We start from the raw sequence: 21,703 nt of genomic DNA on the forward strand, positions 1-21,703 counted from the left end.
TTCTTGTCACCTGAGGGGAAAGTCAGTTTCTAGGCATCCCAACCTTGCATAGCTCTACCTAGAAAACCAGATAGATGGGATGGAAAGATGAAAGTGTACTTAATAAACCATTCAACCAATGCATTCTCATACTTTTAGCCACAGACTCCTCTTTCATGACACTTTCCAGAAACTTGTCACAGCAATTTCAAGCATATTTTCCTCAGCCCTTACACAGAGCCAAGATCATAGCAGACTATGAGGAAATGAATGATAGTACAAAGACATTTTAAAAAGCAAGTCTGTGGGGCTTCCCTGGTGGCGCAGTGGTTGAGAGTCCGTCTGCCGGTGCAGGGGACACGGGTTCGTGCCCTGGTCCAGGAGGATCCCACATGCCGCGAAGCGGCTGGGCCCGTGAGCCATGGCCGCTGAGCCTGCGCGTCCGGAGCCTGTGCTCTACAACGGGAGAGGCCACAGCAGTGAGAGGCCCGCGTACCGAAAAAAAAAAAAAAAAAAGCAAGTCTGTGAAAAGTGGCTATGAGAAAAGGAGGTTCAGATTTCTTTGTGTAGACAACACATTTTAATTTCCCCAAATAATTAATTCTACACTGGAAAGTTCTCTACCATTTTCCCCCTAAAGTTTCTTTAAAATAAAACAAAACAGGGGCTTCCCTGGTGGCGCAGTGGTTGAGGGTCTGCCTGCCAATGCAGGGGACATGGGTTCGTGCCCCGGCCCGGGAGGATCCCGCGTACCGCAGAGCGGCTGGGTCCGTGGGCCGTGGCCACTGAGCCTGCGCATCCGGAGCCTGTACTCCGCGATGGGAGAGGCCACAGCAGTGAGAGGACTGCGTACCGCAAACAAATAAAAATAAAATAAAATAAAACTTTCTTAAACTGACTTAAGAGACATTCTCCACTAAAACCCTGCTTCTCTGCATCTCCTCTCCAGACAGGGTTCCCCACGCAGAGAGTTATTTCCCAGCACCCAGGAAGCTCTGCCAGGCCTCTGCCTGCCACAGGGTCTCAGCCTACACAGGAGGATTCTCCTGTGCCCTGAGACCCCCTTCTCCAGGGGCCCCAGAGCCTTCAGGACTTGGCCAGGCACTAAGGCTGAGGTGTGGGCAGCAGTCAGGCAGTGTGGTATGGGACAGAGAAAGTGGACCTGGGCTTTCAAGTCAGGGGCCACTAACAAGTAAAGGAGTGGTTAGAAAACTTCTTTAAATTCTTGAAACTTCATTTTCCACAATCCACAGAATGGGGAGAATATTGCCCACCTCCTAGAGCTAAGAATGAGAAAACACATGCAGGTAGCAAGCATGAACAATTACTGGAGAATTATACGAACCTTAATGTTGGACTGAGTTAGTCCCCACCGCCAATTCATATGTTGAAGCCCTAACCCTCAATGTGACTGTATTTGGAGATAAGGCTTTTAGCAGTAACTAAGGTTAAATAAAATCATAAGGGTGGTTTCCTAACCCAATAGAATTGGTTGCTTTATACGAAGAGGAAGAAAACACTTACCACAAGATCTACTCTCTTAGCAAAGTGTTAAGTATACAATACAATATTGTAAACTATAGGCACTACACTGCACAGTACATCTCTAGGACTTGTTCATCTTGCATGACTAAAATCTCGCACCCTTTAACTAATACCTCCCTCTTTCCCCCTCCTCCCAGCCCGTGGCAACCACCATTCCACTCTCTGCTTTTATGAGTTTGACTATTTTAGTTATGTGTTCTTACTTTTTTTTTTTACCAGTGAGTAACATTTTATTGTAATCATTTCTGCAGTGGGAAGAGAATTTTCCACATTGGAAAACCCTTTCGTAACTGTTATCTCAGTTGGTCCACCCAGATGAGTGGTGCAGCAGTTCACGGTACCTGTTTTTTTTTTTTTTTTTTTTAACATCTTTATTGGAGTATAATTGCTTTACAATGGTGTGTTAGTTTCTGCTTCAAAACAAAGTGAATCAGTTATATATATACATATGTTCCCATACCTCTTCCCTCTTGTGTCTCCCTCCCTCGCACCCTCCCTATTCCACCCCTCTAGGAGAGAGAGATCTCTCCTTCTTCCTGTATGTGCACCAAGGAAAGAACATGTGAGAACACCTACAAGGCAGAAAGAAAGCCCTCAAAAGAATGTGACCATACTGGCACCCTGATCTCAGGCTTCCAGCCTCCAGGACTGTAGAAATAAATGTCTGTCATTTAAGCCACCTAGTCTATGGTATTTTATGATGGTATAATCTTGCAATTGCTGACTCTTCACTGCCGCCCCCCGAAACATACCACCTTGAAATTCTCCTTCTTAAGCTCTTGCAACTAGTGTAATCCAGTAGTTAACAGTGACTCTAGACATTTACTAGCTGTGTGACCTTGGGCAATATGCTTAACCTCCTTGTGCCTCAATTTCCTACCTGTAAAAGCAGGTTAATACTAGTACCAATCTCACGGGGTTGTTGTAAAGATTAAATTATTTCATGAACATTGAGTCAATGGCAGACAATAGTGGATTGTCAGCCCTAGAATGTAAAACCCATAAAGGCAGGAATGTTCATCTATTTTGTTCCCTGATGTACCTCAAGCACCTAGAACTGTGTCTGGCATGTAGTGACATGCAATAAGTACTTCTAGAATGACTGAGTAAATGGTCCTCCCACCTTTTCTGGCTGGATTTCTGAATCCGCTATAATTTGGCTATACTCAAGCTCTCTAGTCTTACTTTTCCTCTAAAACAGCTCAGAAATGTACAGCCATCCTGACTGACTATATTTTTTTGGTCTAAGTTCTGCATTTTCACATTTCATTTTCTTTCTCCAGCTATTTCTTCTATTTGCAAAGTCTTGCCAATTCCCAACAGCCTCCTAAGTCCTCAGGACTATCAGCCTCCTACAGTCTTCAAGACTGTCTCAAACTGCACCCATGTCAGTGAAAGTTTATTGAATTTAATGGACCACCAAACTTCCATTAGATCCCTCAGCTACCCTGACTTCACCTCTTACGAAGGTACATGCACAACCCACTCCCTGCCACACATGTGTACACATACACACAGTCACACAGTCACAAACACATAATCCTGAAGCCTCTTTGGGAAACAGGAAGTGGGATTCTCAGGATCCTACCTTCTCAGACCCTAAAAGCCTTCTCTGCCCTCAAATTGAAACTTCCTATAAGCATGATTGGATTCCTTGAGCATCTCCTCACAACATTCCCCAGGGACTACTACCTTACCAGGAGAGAACAGAGCTATCTAGACAGGGTTAGCATACATTAGAATTCACTCTACTTGGTTTGGGGAGAACTTTTCCAATATCATTTGAAACGACCATAGGAGAGACCTAAAGTGTTATAAAGTTAGAACTGATCCTCAGAGCACTGGAGGCAATGCTCACAGATGAAGGGGTGCCCCTAACACCTTCCTTCTTTTCTCCTTCCTCTTCTGCACAGACAAGCTCATGACTGCCTGCACCTTCCCCAGAACATGAGTAGCTCTCTTTCCACCCCAAAAGTCATCAGAGAGTCTCAAAATTTCATGAGGAAAGGGCAAGAGGACAGAGACCAGAGATAACTGAGAGGCTCTGATTCCTACAGAAGCTTGGTCTTTCACAGAATTTGGATGGAAAGCCTCTTTATGAGTTTAATATACTTTCATTTTCTTCTCTCTCCTGGCTCTTCTGCTTCCTACCCCTATCCCTTCATGGACATTCCCTGGTACATTAGGTTTGTTTGATCAAAGCGTGAACCTGCTTGCAAAAACAGAAGTTGGGGTGTAAGCAAAGCTCTGTTTGTCCTTCTGGGGAAACTAGAGGCTCTTCCCTGCAAGTGTCCCACAAGGAAGTATGAGGTCATCCCTTTGTTCTTAGGGACTTTCTAGCTCACCACAGTTGTAACAGGATCCATTCTGAAGGCATGAGTCCCACCTGCTGCTGTCATATATACCTTCTCACCTTGGTAAATGATTGGAGTACAGCCTAATCACATCCAGAGACCTGAGGCTATGACTATGAAGTCACCCCAATCCTTTCTCTAGCCCTGCCTCTGTTTTGTCACTTTATTTCTGCATTAATTATTGCCTTGACTAGGAATTTGATGAATATCCTAATTAAAGCATCTGAAATTTTTTTCTAGCCAAAATATTCAGACCAACACTCGGAGAAGAGGGACATCACACATAATCAGGAGCATTACAATAATGCCAACCTATATTGATCTCATGTATTCTAGTGTACAAGGCACTTTCTCACCTATTACTTCAGATTATACTCATAGTATACGATGAGGAAAGCCGGGGGACTATACTTAGCCCTTTTACAAGCAAAGATTCTGAGATAGGTTGGCTAAGTGATCTTGGTTTATAAGTGGCAGAAACAAATGCTCTGTTGAATAAATGGAGGGAAGGGGCTCTTAGTAGGGGAGCAGGAAAAGGTGAATAGGCCCCAGTAGAAGAACTACATGGTGTGTCAGACAAAAATCAGGGTCTGATTTACCTTGTAAGGATCAGACTGATTTAATTAATGTGTAAATATTTCTGAATGAAATAACCTCTACCAGTCAGCTTTCTGGTCTCTTTCAGCCTATTGATAGTCTGTTCTTACCACCACCAACACGCTGCAGCCAGAGAAATCCAACCTGCTCATATTACATCACAGCGCATCGACTCATCTCATATGTCATGTCATCTCACCATATCATATCATTATGTCACGTCATCTCATCATATCATCTCATGTGTCATGTCATCATATCATATCATATCATATCAATCATATCATTTCCCCTGTGTAAAACCTTTCAGTGGCTTTCCATTGCTCTTAGGATAAACTCCAAGCATTCACATGACCCTTAATGAGGGTTTGCATGATCCTGTCCCTTAAGGTCTATTTCTGCTTTACCTTACCTCCCATCCATCCTCACTCTCTCCAATTCAACCACACCTCCATTTCCTCAAGTACTACTCCTCCTTCACATCCAAGCTCAATTGACACTTCCTCAGGTAAGTATTTGTTGACCTCCTGACTAGGTCAAATAACCCTATTATAGGTTTACATAGTCCCATGTCCCTCTCCTTGGAGGGCTTAGTAATTTTATATTTATTTGTGTGATTAGTTGATTAATGTCTCTTTTATCATCTACACAGAATGACAGAGGTGCCTGGTTTGGCTCTCTGTTGTTTCCCCAGTACCTACCACCACACCTGGCAGGTAGTTGGCACTCAATGATTAATATTGCTTGACTGAATGAACAAATGAGCAAATGGCGCATGAGGGCAATCCTTTTAACTAATTAATCCTCATTACAATTTAAAGTTTAATGGAAAGCTATGTCTGTCCCTCTTGGTAAGTATCCCAAATATGAAATGGGCAGTGAGTAGATACAACCTATTTCTGTGTTTTGTTGCAAAATTCTGTGAATGATTTCAGTCTTAAAGAACAACTGAAAAGTTCTTATGTAAATACCTCTTTTCCACTTTCATTGGGAATGACCGTTTTCCTCTCCCCACACCTTCTCCCATCAAGTAACAGCATTATCTTTTTTAAATGGCAGTTAAATAGTGGTGGTGAATAATTCTGTAGCAGGAAGCTCTTGATGGTCAGAAGCACTGGTCAAGTGGCTACCTGTGAGTGGGGCTAGAGTCACTCATCCTAAAACACGACAGTGGGGACACAAAGGGGGATGGGATGTGGGCCTCTGTCTGAGGAAATGACCACCTTCCCCTTTCAACTTCCCAGCTCTTTGTTAAGAGCCTCACCTTGAGCTTATTTACATGGAGAAAAGCTTTTGCAACAGATGCAGACCTGTTCCCCAATATCCTCAGTGTGAGCTGTGGGGTTTCCTGATGAAAGGGTTTGTTCATACAGAGCTCATTGAGTCTGATTCAGAAACAAAAATGAGCGAAAGGAGTATTTTATAAAAACCAGCTCTGACTAAAGAAAAGTACTGAAAGAAGAGAGTACTAAGGTAAAAAAGGCAAAGCAAATAAGAGGCAATCATCAAGAAACCTTGTTAACCAGAGTTGTATTTCCTAAAGCAGAAATGAATGTATATTTTCCTCTCTATTAGACTGCTTCAGAGAGAGAAATATAGCTCAGTAGTTAAACTGGCATTTGTGCAATGATCTTTATGTCACTAACTCTTGGTGGGGGGAGGGACAGATGGAAAAAAAGGCTTGAAATTGGTTAGTTTGGGGCCTTTGTTGGTTAATGCCAACATATTTGTGTCAGGACTCAGGAAAGGATTTAGCTCTCCATTTGATCTGTGCATGTGCCTGAGGGGCAGTGAAGTTTTGAAGGAAAGAAACCAATGGAGGATTTGTGTTTCGCTCCATCAGTTTGGACCTAGGAATCTAAGAAGATGCTTGTAGCACTGTCTTCCCTCTTAGCAGATTTTTTGCTCTGAATCATCGTAACGTGTAAAGCCCTGACACCTAGGATATCCTGAGGGGGAAAGCAAGAGAGAAGGATGTAATTGTGCCAATTCATCTGGCCAGGAGACTGGGGGCACAATGTCCTCTGGGCAGAATAAATTGTTATTTTGGGAACTTGTGTTGATCATTTTGGCAGTAGTATCCTGGAGGGACAAATCCAGAGTTGCAGAAAGACGTTTGGGTGCCTGGGGCAGGAAGTCAATTAGTTATAAGGCTCTCCTTTTCCCCACTCATATTCACAGGGTGAATATCCATTAAAGGCCCAATTTAATGAAGTGGTAGCTGATATACGTCCTACAGCCTAATTTTAAAAACTTATGATGTTCTTTATTTCATTAATTTGTCATACGCATAAATAAAAATAATTACATTGTACAACTTGCAGTATTTAACACACAGCAAAATGCTGAAATGAAAAATGCACATATACCTGTTCTGTGGAAGCTTCATGTCTCAAGACATTAAAATTCTGGTTCTCTTTGCCCTTCAATTCCTCTTCTCATATTTGATAAAAAACTTCACTTATTATATTTTAAGAAGAAACATTTTCTTGGGTTCTATTTTTGTAAGGCAATCTGGGCTTTATTTCCAGTTACCCTTGCAATGCAGCCTTGAATTTCCAGCTGCCACCCACCATCACCGTAGAATTAAGTACAGTTCTCAGATTTAAAGGGCTAAAAAAATTCGCAAGGTAAACGCTTTCAACTCTGAAAACAAAGAAACAAATACACTACCAACAAAATCTACTTTAAGAAATTTTCCGTTTTGGAAAGTGCTATCTCATTGTTCTAAACCATTCAGACCATTCCATCTACTCCTTACTTTCCAAGTGAACCCCACTGCAGTTCTGCCCAAGCTCCAGTCATCGCATGTGGCCTAGAGGTGAAAGACTGTGGAGAGAGCAGCAGTACACAGAACATGGGTTAGGACTGAATGGCAGTGTTCAGGGCCATCAAATTCACCAGGAGGAGGGGGAGTGTAGAGACTGGGGCACTGGGGCTTGGTGACTTTCCTTTGCCAGTTAATGACCTTTTTTTCTTCTTGAAGATTGTTGCCTCCCAGCTTATGCTTCTCTCCTCTTCTTCCTCAACCTCCTCCTCCTCCCTGCACCTTCCTCCTTTTTCTCTTGACCGTCTTTAATTAATAGAATAGAGGATCCACTATGAGGGAGGTGGCAATGGAGGCTCTAGACTGGACGAGCCCTATACAAAGGCAAAGCGCCCAGGGGACTGGGGAAAGGGAAAGATGAATGAAGTTTCTTCCCCCATAGAACCTGGAGAAATGCTACCACAGACAGCAAAAAGGAGAATGGAAGTGACCACAGGAGGATGAAAGACTTATTTTTTGTGTGTTTTTGTACATACCGTTCATGTGTAGTCAACTGAAGTAACTAATATTTGTCTCACATTTTCCATTATGTAATAGTTTTTTTTTCCTATGTTCATTTAGAAAATGTGTGTCCTTCCTGGTTGGCATAAGCTGCTTAATGCAATCTCTTTCATCTGTGTTGATATTGACCTTTCACCTGAGATACCTTCCTCCTTATGTGACCCATTCCTTGTGTCATTAGAGCATCTCAATAGTTAAATTTTTACATGATGGAGAATGCATCATTGAAGAGCAAACATTTTTGAGATTTTTTTGGATGTGTTTTAAAACTGCAGCTTGGATATTATCAGATTCATATGTTTACACTGTGCTGTGTCCCACACAACTTGTAAATATTTGATAAATGTTACCTTTTAATTTCTGATAACATTATGAAAGTGTTAAGAAATGTTATGGCTGATAACCTCTTTCTGAGCCTAAGATTCACATTTACCAAGCAGAGTTATTGATTGACTAGAGCAAAATGATTTTGTTTTCAGGGAAACAAAGTTTCTCAGAGACCACATTCAAACTTTCCCTTCATTTAATTGTACCTTTTCCAAGGACAGAGATAAGATTTTTTTTTCCTTCTGATTCTCAAGCAGGTCAACCTGGGTCTACTAAGACCAAATATTTATGGACATATGTGGGTATGCAGCTCCCTAATGACAAATGTGTGATGATATGTCAGAATGAAAGATTTTTGAGACAGTAATGTTGACTGTCTGAGCCGGGCATTTACTTAAGCTGTGTTGCTGGGAAACAAGTACCTGGCCTTCAATAAATTAAACCATTTTCTATGGAATCAGTTCACATTCTGAAGTATAACTTCCAAGATCAGGACATCCAGGTACAAAGGCATCATCCTGTGCAGAAAGAGTTGGCAATTTTTACACAAGCCTGAGAATACTTTATTCCAAGTCTATGTTTCACAGTAGATCAAACTTTGCCGGTTTAGATTAATAAAGAAGCACCAAATAATAAACCAAAGTTTGACAGAAAAATGTTTTAAAAATCTGCATACCACACAACATGCTTCTATTAATAGAAAGTACAAAGATATAAAAATGTATTTTATGCTATTAGAATACAAGATATTGGTTCTCCTGGGGGCAGTGACTAGAAGGGACCTGATGGGGTCCAGTAAGATTTTGTTTCTTAATCTGTATACTGTTTACATAAGTGTGCTCAGTTTGTGAAAATTCACTGAGCTCTACGGTTATAGTATGTATACATGTGCATGACAAAAATTTTCATATATATTTAACAAAATTATACACACATATTAAGGTCTCCAGGAGTCTCGATAGCTTTTAGTTCTGTTTTTCTTTAAAGAAAAATACATTTTCTTTTTTTAAGTTCAAATGGATCTTTTGAGTAAACATACTTGTATTCTCCTTCAAGTTGGCACATGCATACTTACACATATTTTTTGAAGGAATCTCTCATTATACCCAACTTAGTTTTTGTGTAACTGTTTGTAAAAGTGAAAACTTATTCTCACTGCATCACCAAGCTCTGAGCTCCGTGAGGCAAGGGGCATGTCCTGTTCATACCCTCGAAGCTTGGCCTATGGTAGGTAATCAATAATTGTTGAATCAAATGCAAAAGATCAGGTAGAGCAGGATCCCTGATATTCCCTCACCCTGATCCCCTGTCCCTTCAGTCTCTTTCCACTTGATAGTTCATAGCATTGAATACAAAAGGGAGTTAAAGCATAACTACTACTATTCTGTAGAAACCAGCCTCAAATCAGGAGATATTGCACAAGGGCCAGGAAGTAGTCAAGGACAAGAACTAAGTAACTTCATCAGCCTTAGGCAAACAGCAGCGAGCACAATGGCCACACTAAACAGGGCAAGCTCAAAGTGCAGTGTCATGGCCAGATGTCTCCTTTCACTGGAATGCGTGCAGGTGCCCCTTAGGGACCTGCCTTGCAGGAATGATTACAATGAATATTTACCAAGTGATTTATGGCATTTTTGCTTTGCCAGTTTTTAATCTCATAATAATTTTGTGGTATAGGTAATGTTATATCCCTGTTTTATAGACAAGGAAGATGAAGCTCAGGAAAGTTAACCAATTTACTCTTAGTTACCAAGTAAATGACAGAATTGTAACTCAAACCTAGGTCGGGTTAATGCCAAATCCCATGAACTGATGGCCTCACACATTTAAAAAGAAAAAAAATTCTGTGAAAACTTAGAATTATTCCGATTAAGATCAGAAATTTTTTTTAAAGTTGGGGGGAATATTGAAGTCTTCTACATTATTTTTTATTTTCTGGATGATTTTGCAATTTCAAAGGGGAGTTAAAGAGGCATTGCCCCTGTTTTATTTTCAGGGATAATTAATGCTGACTCAGGTCTTATGCTATATGCGTCTTATTTTAACCCCTTACAACAACTCTGGTAAGGAGGTACTATCATTATCTCTATTGAATAGTGACCTGATTGAATTTCAAGGTTAAATAACTTGCTCAGGGCCACGTCCAATGAGTAGCATTTCCAAGTTTGGGAAATAAGTCTCTTCCTCTCCACAGTCAATGATGCCATATAGGTTTCCTCTCTAGAGCTAATCCTGGCCAATGGACAGTGGCTGCCTGTAGTTCTGTGCTGAAACACATTGCGATGCCACTGCAGAGCTCCACGGGAAAGAAGGCTGGGGTAGATTAGCCATGTCACTTCTCTGCCATCGCTATGCTCTACTCTTCCCACAACCCACTTCCCTTATACCCCTGGGGATCCACCAGTATTTAATTATCCCAAGCCTTGTTATGCTTCTCAACCTGCAAGGCATAGACATGAAGACCACACCCTACTGAGCCATCTTTACACTTGCATGCTCCAAAGAAACTGCATTTGTTCCATAACCAAATAGCAGATATAGAGGTTCACAATGTTTCTACTTAGATTTTAATTTCACATAAGGAGACCTTAAATCGCTAAAGTAAACATAGACCAAAATTATTCTTAATATAATATCAATTCACTTAAAATAAAAAGATATCAAATGGGTATACTATTTTGTGAAAGTGAGAAGCAGATGAGAACAATGAAAAAGGAGCAAGATTGGAGTCAGAACTATCAGACCCAGGATTCAACTTGTCCCCTTGCTGGTTCTGCAGCCCTAGGTTAATCACTCCAATGTGTGTATTCTGAAGTCATACCTGGGTTTAAATTCTGGCCCTGACATTCACAAGTGCTATGACCTTATGCAGTTTGCTATTTTCACTAAAGCTCCAAGGTGGACAACAACAGCTACCTCATTCGGTTGTTATGAAATTCATGGAAATGTTGCATGTTAGCTGCTTGACATGGTCCTTGCAACCCTGATGTCCTGAACAAATGCTAGCTGTCATCATCATTCCTTATCACTCAGTTTCCTCATCTATAAACTTGGCAGTGAAACAAATGTCTGTATCCCTCACAAAGTCCACTGACAAGTTCAGGCTTTATAAAAATATACCATTTTATTTATTATATATTGTTCACACTTCAAGAGTATCTAATCTATATATTAAGGAAACAGGCCAAAAAACAAAAGAATAAAAGATAATAACTTATGATAGACATGTGCAAAACAGGTGAGGAGTAATAGATGCATATGGAAAAAATCTTGAAATAAATAAAATAATTCAAACTGAAAAGCTTAAAGTGTGGATTTTGAAGGAAGAGAAAGGCATGCCTTGTCATAGAGCACAGAAAAGGAGGTTAAGACTCATTCTCCTGGAAAGAATATCCTGCTCCTGTTATCAAGTTCTAACTCTGACACTGCTTAACTTTAACTTTTTGAAACTCAGATTTTCTCATCCTTGTAGAATGGGGAAAGTGATAACATCAGCCCTTCCAAGGGCTGAGAGAATAAAATTAGATCATACATGTGAATTGGCTTTGAAGAGCTGAAAAACAGTAAAGACATAAAAATTGTTTTTAGTTGATGGTACAAGGCAAAGCCAGAACTAGAATATGGCAAATGAACTGCGTAGGGTGTGATATTTAAGGAGACACTCAGCATGACTCTGAGAACATGCATCTTTAGAGTTTGCACCCCAGTCTCCTCATTTGCCTCATTCTCATTCCAGGTCTGGGGCAAAGAGACAGCAAGCAGTTCTCTCTAAATGGAGCAAAATCTTGAAGATAAATAAACAGACGTGAGAGCACAGTAATAAGTCCAACTAATAACAGGCTTATAAAGCACCAAACAATGAGTCTGGACCCAGTGAGACAGTAGAGCAACCTCAGGTTTTGAAGAAGGGATGTAGATTGTGTTTTCATGGCTTGAGCATATAATGCAGAAGTTCAGTTAGATTCTGAAACGCATGACAGATCTATAGAAGGTGTCAGTATTACTCTGGTTTACTATGGATTTAGGGAGAAAATAAAATTATGGATAATACTGTATGTCAACTATTAAAATTATGAATTAATCACTATCTCCCTGCACTTAGAAGAATTAATAATGCATGACCTCATATCTTAGTATGTAGGAAAAGTGTGGTGGGGATTTCCAGGTAACTCATGCCACACAAACACTTGCCATCGGTACAAACTGGCTACTAAAAAGGGAAACAGCATTTGGATAAGCTGGTATTTTCAGCACAACAATTCTTGAAACAGAACCGCTTGGATGTAACTTTGAAGCAAAGTTAATCTGAAGCCTACAGAGTGTCAATGGACTTGTGTGTCTAGATATCTAACAGCAGAGGTCTTAACTTTGTTCTGTTGTGCGTTGAGAAAGAGCTTAGAGAGTCATGGAGGGTCAGAGACCTAAGAATTTATTTTAACCTATAATGGGAAAGTTTTATCCATTGTATCTAAACTTATCAATTAATAATGGCTGCCAGGAGCACTGTCAAATGAAGGATTCCAAGGCCTCAGCCAGGATCAGCAGGAAAGAGCCACAATTGATTAGCAATGTCTGTTACAAGCGTTGCATAGATGAGCAGTGTTGTGTGTGCCATGTAGTGTCCCCTGATCTAGTTCAACCCTTTTTTTTTTTTTATACTTAATAAAGCTAAGTCATGCAGAAGGTCCATAAATAAATCAAGAATCAAACTCAAGTTATCCAGTTCAATGCCAATCCTTCACAATCCACTTCTCAAATAAGTCACGGAACATTTTTATTTGCTTATCACTAAGTTTATCTGTGCTTTACATTTTGGTGCATAAGGGACGATTCAGCATCTCAGAGTAATGCTTTTCTTCAGGATATTTTACTCTAGCTTAAAACACATCTTTTCTAGGCTACTAGATGAGAAATGCAGCACAATGGGAGCCTTTGCTGAATATGAAGCAGATTCCTAGAAGACAAGTGGGCATTGATTTATTTTTATCGATGTGCTTTTACTAACTGACAGGAAGTGTTTTTTGAACACCTCTCTCCCAACCATTCCACTCCAATAAGCCACTGAGTTTGATCTTTTCCAACACATGGTCCATCCCGCTGTCTGGAGAGCTGAGAGCTTCACCAGCCACAGTGCTAAGTGGGCCAACAGGCACCTAAGTCTCCCCCATTAGGATGGGTATTTTCCTGATGCAGGACTTGCATCCTGACCTGAAGATAACCCACCCATTTTGGGATGTGCGAATGGGAAATGGGCTGAGATATGGATACATCAGTCAACTCTTGGCCTTTGAAAAAAAGAGATTCAGCTAGAAATAAACTTGCAGATGAACTATTCACATAACCTGTGCACAAAGGCAGGTTTGGGGAAAAAGTTATAAAATGAATGGGAGAAAAATCAGCTATTTTTTATCCCTTTGAATACAGATGTTATCTACTTACAAGTCATTAAGCATTAGGCATTGTCTAGAATCTCCAATTCAAGGTCACTTTCTCTGTGGAAATCACCAGCACAGAGGCATACAACATTTTGAAGACTGAGATGGGATGCACTGGGAGTATTGCTGCTAGGAGTAGAGTGAAATGGCTTCCTCTGGGCTAGAAATAGCCCACTGAGTCCTTTTATTCTCATTTACCACCTAAACACTGGACAAATGAAGTATTAACAAATTCTAATAAATCTGAAAATATTATCTTTTTTTAAATGATGTTCTTGCCCATCAAACAGAGTTTCTCAGAGTTTATTTCTGCTGTTTGTTTTGTTTTTAATTGATACAATATCCAAATCACTACCAATTAGAATAGAAGGGAAAACATATTTCACCTATATCACCATCCAACCAACCGTAACATTCTTTCTGTTATGTTCTCCTGAGCATGCATTTCTCCATAGCTATAACTTCTTCTTCATATTATTATTTTTTACTTAAACCCATAAGTTTTTTCATGTTTCTTTAAGCTTTAGTTTTTCTAAAACCAGTATTTCTAATAGCTGCAAAATATGTTACCAAATGTACGTGCCATAGTTTATCTTTTTAAAACCTTCATTGCTAGACATATACGTTATTTTCAATTCTAAATAACACTTCTATGAACATCTTTGTGTAGACACACTTACTGTATCTTTGAGTTTCCCTTAGCCTGGATTTTGTTGCTGTTTTTCCTCTCATTCTCACTTCTCTCTCTCATTTTCATTCCAAAGCAAGCACTTGGATTTTGGGGTTTTTTTTTTTTTTTTGCTTGTTTGCAAATGGTTAAATTATTTAAAATATTTAAAGTTTTGCAAAAATCTTGTCTGCTGTTTTCTGGTCTTGGCCTGAATTAATGCAGTTCTAACTTCCCATACTCACATGTAGGGCTAAATTTCCTACAAAGAGAGATAGTGTTTGGATCTACTTTGAAGGTCCTCAGTGACATTCTAGGTACAACACTCCTTTGTGCTGGTGGCCACAGCAGGGACATCACTGAGAGGCCTGCCTGAAATAAAAATGGCTCGTTTATGGATGTGGATGTGTTTGTCCAAAGAACATTTAATCACTCTGAAGGTTTTTCGCCCTTGTCTGTAGTAAGCAGCATATTGTAACTGTAGAGTTCTGCTAATGCACACTTCTGCCGGGAAGCTTCCCAGGGTGGGGCACAAAAGATGCTAAGTGGCAGGGGGCGATGGGGAGAAAGCCATTAACAGTCCAGCAGCGAGGTCACATTTGATGTTTCCTTTTGTTTGCAGGATCCAAATTAAGAAGCTCCTTCTGTACTTTCCCTGTTGCCTCCCACCTAAACACACTCTTGGGTCATCTCACTCTGGTCACATCTTTTGACAATTAGCCACCCATTAACAGGATGATTGAAAAGGAGCCAGAGTGGTTTACACGTAAAGTGCTTACTCTTTTCCAGGAAGAACACATATCTCTACAGTTTCGTTAATGCTTTGGCCGATCAGTACACAAAATAAAATACTTATACGCCAGAAAGCACAGCAGCAAAAGGAAGAAAACAGGGTGGGAAGGAAGAAAATGAAAGAACAAAAATAACCCTTAGAGTTTTTTCTTCTTCTTTTTATTCTTTTTGCAAACATGCTTTAAAAAAAGGGGGGTGGGTGTTATCTTGCTTCTATCTTTTTCTACCTTTAAAGCCAGTATTTCCAGCCAATTTACTTGTACTTTACTATTATTATCTGGGTGATGGCTGTGACATGTTGATCATATATGGCAGTGAGAAAATTGATTTCCCTCAACAGAAATGCTTCCAATTTTCCCAGGGCCACAATTTTATGTCCACAACAAAATAAAAGGGTCATTTTCCTTAAGATGAGGGGAATTGAAATCTTTGATAAAAGCTATGGTAAATGTTGTACTTTTGATTGCGGAAACTGCAGTTTTCACAAACATCTGGCCTGTCTGATTTGGGGGTGTGGGTTGGCCTGGGGAGAGGGATTTGAAGGCAAAGAATTGTTGTTATTTTTTTAAAGAGCTTAATTTGCTTTAAGAAAGCCCTGTAAGTCTACGGCTTCACTCTAAGTGTTCATATTCCCATTAAAGGGAAGCTACAGGGGTGCTGCTTTGAGCTATGTGCCAACAAGTAAGGGGACTAAAAGAAGCCACAGTCACACAGATGGGACCTTCTCAAAGAATGAACACCTGTGTGGCCTGCAGTTCAGAATGAGCCTGTCACAAGATGTATTAATAAACTCACCAATGTTGTTTTGCGAGCCAAAGACATTTTATACTGAGGAAGGCAGAGGGTGGGAGGCTTGAGGCCAGGGACAAATTGATGCAGCATAAGCACAGAAAGAATAAAAACAGAGGCTGTTTTCTGACTAGCGTCCTAATTGCTGCTTTGTTTGCTTAGCATGCTTTACCCAATCTGATGGAAACTGATTTCCAAGTAGCTGATGAAGCAACATCTACCAACAAATATTTAGAATTAGAGACCTTTGCTTCACCCCGAATCTACACGCAGGGTTAAACTGTAAGCTCTCCAGCTAAACAGCCAAGTGTTTTATTTGACATTTGATTTGCCAACAGAAAAATTTTTATATAATGGCTATCAACATATGAGAGATTTCAAAAATCTCTTGGTTTTAAACAGCAACCTGTCTTGAACTAGAATTCTGCCCTCTTATGCATTTCCCATGTAGTCTAAAATAAACAAAGAGCTTTTTTAATCAGAAAAAGTATTTTCATTATGGGATTTTCTATAACTGTGAATGATGAATATTTATTTGTTAGCAAAATTCACAATCCATTGTAAATCTAGGAGCACATTCTTCTGGAACAAAAATTAACTCTAAGAGGAGCAAAAGTACAATAAAAGTCACAGCAATCTTTCTCAAAGTATGTATTGTAAGGAAAATAGTCTTAATGTCTCTTGATTTGTTCTTCCATACATTCTTCTAACTTTATAAAAGTAAAATCTGAAATTCCTAGGATTTACATTCTGCAATATTTGCTCTGCATGTGCTTTCATGGTTCCACTGATCTTCTCATCAGATCAGGTGGGATGAGTTCATGTTGATAAAGAACTTGAAAATGAAATGTCAGCAAAGAGGTTGTATGTCTTATTTTCAAAGTTATGGGTTAAAGCTGGGGTCAGTAAGCACTGGGCTGGGGCCAAATGCTGCTGTCACCTGTTTCAATATGACCCTACCTGCAAGGAATGGTTTTTACATTTTTTAATTGTTGAAAAACATGTTTTAAAAGAATATTTTGTGACATAAAGATCATACAAAATTCAAATTTCAGTGTTGACCATAAATAAAAATTTATCAGAATACAGTCACACACATTCATTTACACATAGTCTCTGGCTGCTTTCACACTACGATGGCAGAGCTGAAAAGTTGCAACGAAGAGGGAGGAGATATGGGGATATATGTATAGCAGACTCACTTTATTATAAAGCAGAAACTAACACACCATGGTAAAGCAATTATACTCCAATAAAGATGTTAAAAAAAAAAAAAAAGTTGCAACAGACCATATGGCCTCCAAAGCCTAAAGTATTTACATCTGGCCCTCCAAACTATGCATTCCTTTACCTATTGGGGAAACTTATTAGATGATTGTTCCAAAGCACTGTGTATGAGTTATCATATAAACATACCAAAAAATATTTCTTTGATATAGGCATAAACTTTATTTTTTGATACAGATAAAGCTTGATAGGTGTGAAGCCATTGTGAAATCTTCCCTTCCCAACTCACAATTTGGTCAGGGTTGAGGTCTACAGATCTTACATTTGTGGTATAAATAATGTTTCACTGTTACTGAGGAGTCAATCTTGAAAAGCGAGTGCGACATTTTTAGGGGATCCTTCAAATAAAAGAAATTTTTAGAGTACTTAGAAAAGTCTGCACCCAGAAGAAATCTAAGTTCTTACACTTTGCTCGCTAAGAGCATTTATGCACCTCTATTCAGAGGTATAGGTAATAGAGAAAGAAAACTCACTTCATTTCCCGAGAGCCGTGCTCTTTGAATGTCCAGTTCTTTTTGGTGTGGTTTAGATGATAATTATAAATGGCTCTGAGGACACTGGCCCAGGCAGGATGAGTGACAAGCCATAAATACGTAATGTTCATTTGGAATCCATGGTCCCACCTTTTGAATGTGAAGAGGTCTCTACATTTAGAATAGTAACAATGAATTAGAGTAACTTGCCTGCCTCATTAACATGTGGTCTGATCTAGGTAAATCAATTTGGAGGATGTCAACGAATTTAATCCTTCCCAAGGGTGAGTTGTGGCTTCTTCCAATTTGTTGACCTTACAATGCCCAGAAGAGTTTCCTCATCTCCTCGCCAGCCTGCCTCGTATACTAAGTGTGTCTGTGCCGAACCAGGAATGTGACTGAGACCCTTTGTATTTATTCTGGCAAAAGCAGTGGATTAGTGCATGCTGGAATGCCAAGGAAGATGCAGGTGTTTGTTCAGAAAATTCATCACACCCACCAAAAACACCCATTCTTAGAATAGTGGTGCTTTCCCTCGCTGGTGTGGAATCAGCCTCCTTACTCGAATTGCACTTCTTAAGGGTCAGCATCTGAGAAACTGCAGAGTATGGTTATGTCTTTAGGACAGAAATATTTGAAACTACACTGTAATCTGGGAAGCCAGGGGGATTTTTCAGGATCTCTACAATGCCCTGAATTTGGTTCAGTGAGTATGCGATTTGCATGGTTGCCCACATCTCCGGATCAAAATCTTTCAGACTGTCATGCACACCTACTCAGCCTTAGCACCCACCTCAGGATGAATACATAATGCCTGCATTAACTACTGGGACACGGCATTCTTGGATCTTCTGTTCCCTTGGTTGACAGTGCCCCGCCCACCACTGAAGTGTTTACAAACCGTGTTTTCTCAAATCAGTGCTCCATGATATGTTAATAGGTGTTCCATGGGGAATAAAACTGCCCCATGGAAAAATAAGTTTGGGAAATTCTGGGTTAAGTAATGTAAAAAAAAACTGTACTATTTCTCAGAGCCTTTAATATGGCTACATACATGAAGTATCTGTAAAAAGACAATATTATGTGCATTTCCCAAAATTGTTTGTCCTGAAATACTTCTTTCAATCAACAATTAGACTTCCATGGTACAAAATTTAGGAAATGCTGAATTAAAGAAAGTGAGAATCTCTTGCCTAACGAGTGAGCAGAAATTACTGCAACTAATAGAATCAGAGAGTTAGCAGTAGAATGGGTCTTAATGGTTTTCTAACTAAAAAAGCTCTCAAGCTATGGGCAATTCTCAGGCCTGAGAGACTTTATAGTTATTGCACATTCATGTGCTCACACATCTTACACATGTATATACTATCATTTTTCAAAAACATGTAAATTGATTCTGTGCTTAATAATGAATTATTTTACTTTAAAGTTCTAGTAAATTCATAAGAGCTTCTTTGTCATCTACCAACCAACAGCACAACACCTATCATGTAAGAGTCTTATGATATTTTTGCAGGGAAAAGGGAGTTCTCTTCCTTACTTGGAAAGGTTTAGAGCCTCTTCATTCTATGTACAAGGAGACTGACATTAGTCTTATTATTATGTAATGAGAATGGTTTCCTTCAGGTTTCTCAGTTATCTCCATTCTCTTTGTGATTGGACAAAAAGTCTTTGAATCAGTGTTTTTTAGAACAGCTGAGAGCACAGTGGTCTGTAGAGGTGATTTCTAGCCGCTCTGCAGGCAGATTGGGGTTTCAGTCTGACCAAGGAACAAATTGTGAGTTAGTTCCTGGCTTCTGTGATGGTAAATAGGGTTGTTGATGGTGGTGGAGTTGGGGTATTTCAGGAACCACACAGACACCTGTGTCCGGATGCCTGCACCAGAGCAGGATACACAGGAAATTCTTGGGTGGTTGGATGTGGTTTAAGACAGGACCAATGACAGATGGATAGATGAATTAGAACACCACGTCCATAAGACAGTGTGTGTCAAATACAGGTCATGAAAAGAAGCATATTTGCTAATGTGATAGACAAAATGAACCACCTAGCAAATACACATAAAGACATGATTTAATCTAGATGTGAAAGTTTAGCTCCATTGAGGATAGACATACGCCTCAAGTTAATAAAGATAGTAAAAGGGAGAAAGAATATTTAGGAACACAAATCTATATTTAGTTAGTTTGTCACTTCAGTAAAAATTACTGATCGTCTGTGTCATGCATTGAGGCTTCTAGACTAAAAAGGACAGCCAGTTCCTCAAGTTTATGAACTGGTCAGAGAGACAACTAGACACATTTGTAGTAGAGTGTGACAAGTGCTAGAATAGATGTAAGTACAGGTTGCTCCATGGAAAAGGAGACTTTCTCAATGATGAGATGAGGGGTCAGAATGAGAAATAAAGCAAGGCTTTTCAGAAAAAGTAATAGGCCTGCTAAGATCTGAAGGATGTGTGGTGTCATCAGATAAGTAAAGGAGTGAAGCAGAGTTATTGCCAGAGGGAACAGCAGGTAGAAAAGCTTGGAGGTGACACTGCAGCCAAATTAGTTTGGAAAACTGAAAGCAGTTCAGGACAACCTTAGGCTGAGTGTGTATAGGTTGGTAGGAGAGGAGAGATGGCATGTGGCAGGGAAACCAGGTGAAGCTACTAGGGTAGGCAGCAATCATTAAGAATATGATAAGATGAACTTTATTACAAAGGCAATGGGAAACTCTTGAAGGATTTTAAGCAGAGAAATAACTTGATCAGAATATATTTAAGAAAGACCAACCTAGACCTGAAAAGAATTGAGTTTGATAGGTATAAGGGAATCGGCTGGAGAGAACAATTTGAAATTAGCAGTAATTCAGAGGGAGGATTATTAGGGTAGTGATGGTGGGGCTGGAGAGAAAGGACAATTTCAGAGATAGATATATTGGATGCAGAAATGTTGTTGCAGAAGTAGAATTAAAGATGGGACCCGAGTACCTTTCTTGGGTTCATGTGTGGATGGCACTGCTGTTTACTGAGTGAGGCATCATGAGAGGAAGAGCAGGTGCCTCCTTCAAGATGAGGTATGGGGGTTTCCCTGGTGGCGCAGTGGTTGAGAGTCCGCCTGCCGATGCAGGGGACACGGGTTCGTGCCCTGGTCCGGGAAGATCCCACATGCGGCGGAGCGGCTGGGCCCGTGAGCCACGGCCGCTGAGCCTGCGCGTCCGGAGCCTGTGCTCCGCAACGGGAGAGGCCACAACAGTGAGAGGCCTGCGTACCGCAAGAAAAAAAGATGGGGTATGGAGGGGCTACGCAATATGTTCTGGTATTTTTTATCTTTAATTTTCAACTCAATTGCTTAGAGTATATTTGAATGCAGGATTTCAGAGGAGAAATCCCAACTGATGAGAAGCCCTAGAGTGTACCCTTGGTAACGAATGGCAGGAGTGGAGGTGAAGTTTACCAGAGTAGAAGAGATTAAAAGATGGATTGGCTAGAACAGATTGTTCCTAACAATTCTCAAATCCCCCAAGATGACAACAGAGCTTGCTGTAGAGATCCAATTAAGCAGTCCAAGTTTCAAATCTACAATAAATGAGGGGGAAGTTACCATGCCACTAGAAGATGAGAGTGACAAGAAGTCAAGAGGGATACAAAGGTAGAAGCATAATGTTTGGCAAGCCTGTTGCTTTTGGGAGTGATATACTTGGGATATAAGAAAAGTAAAGGCATCTTCTTGAGGAAATTTCAAGGATGTTGGTATCCTCAGGAAAGAGCATTTCAGTTAAAGTCAGCAGTTAGGGGATGCATTCGGTAGGAAGATTGAGAACACAGGGGAATTTATGTGCAACATAACAGAAAACCCTGAGCACTCAGTGGAAAATTGGAAAAGAAGATCAGTGGAAAGTTAGGTCCACGGAGGAAGCACAGAGCCATCTGGGAATGAGAGTCTGGGGTAAAACGGATGAACAAAAAGGGGAGTCTTATGCAATGACCAGGATAATGGAATGGTGATGAATGTTTGGTTTAGGGCATTAGTAGATTCTATAACAAATTACCACAAATTTAGAGGCTTAAAACAACACAAGTGTATTATCTTACAGTCCCAAAAATGGGACTGACAGGGTTAAAATCGATGTGTCAAAAGGCATTTCTT

The sequence above is a fragment of the Phocoena sinus genome, chromosome 2 (assembly GCF_008692025.1).
Source record: "Phocoena sinus isolate mPhoSin1 chromosome 2, mPhoSin1.pri, whole genome shotgun sequence".
NCBI lineage: Eukaryota > Metazoa > Chordata > Mammalia > Artiodactyla > Phocoenidae > Phocoena > Phocoena sinus.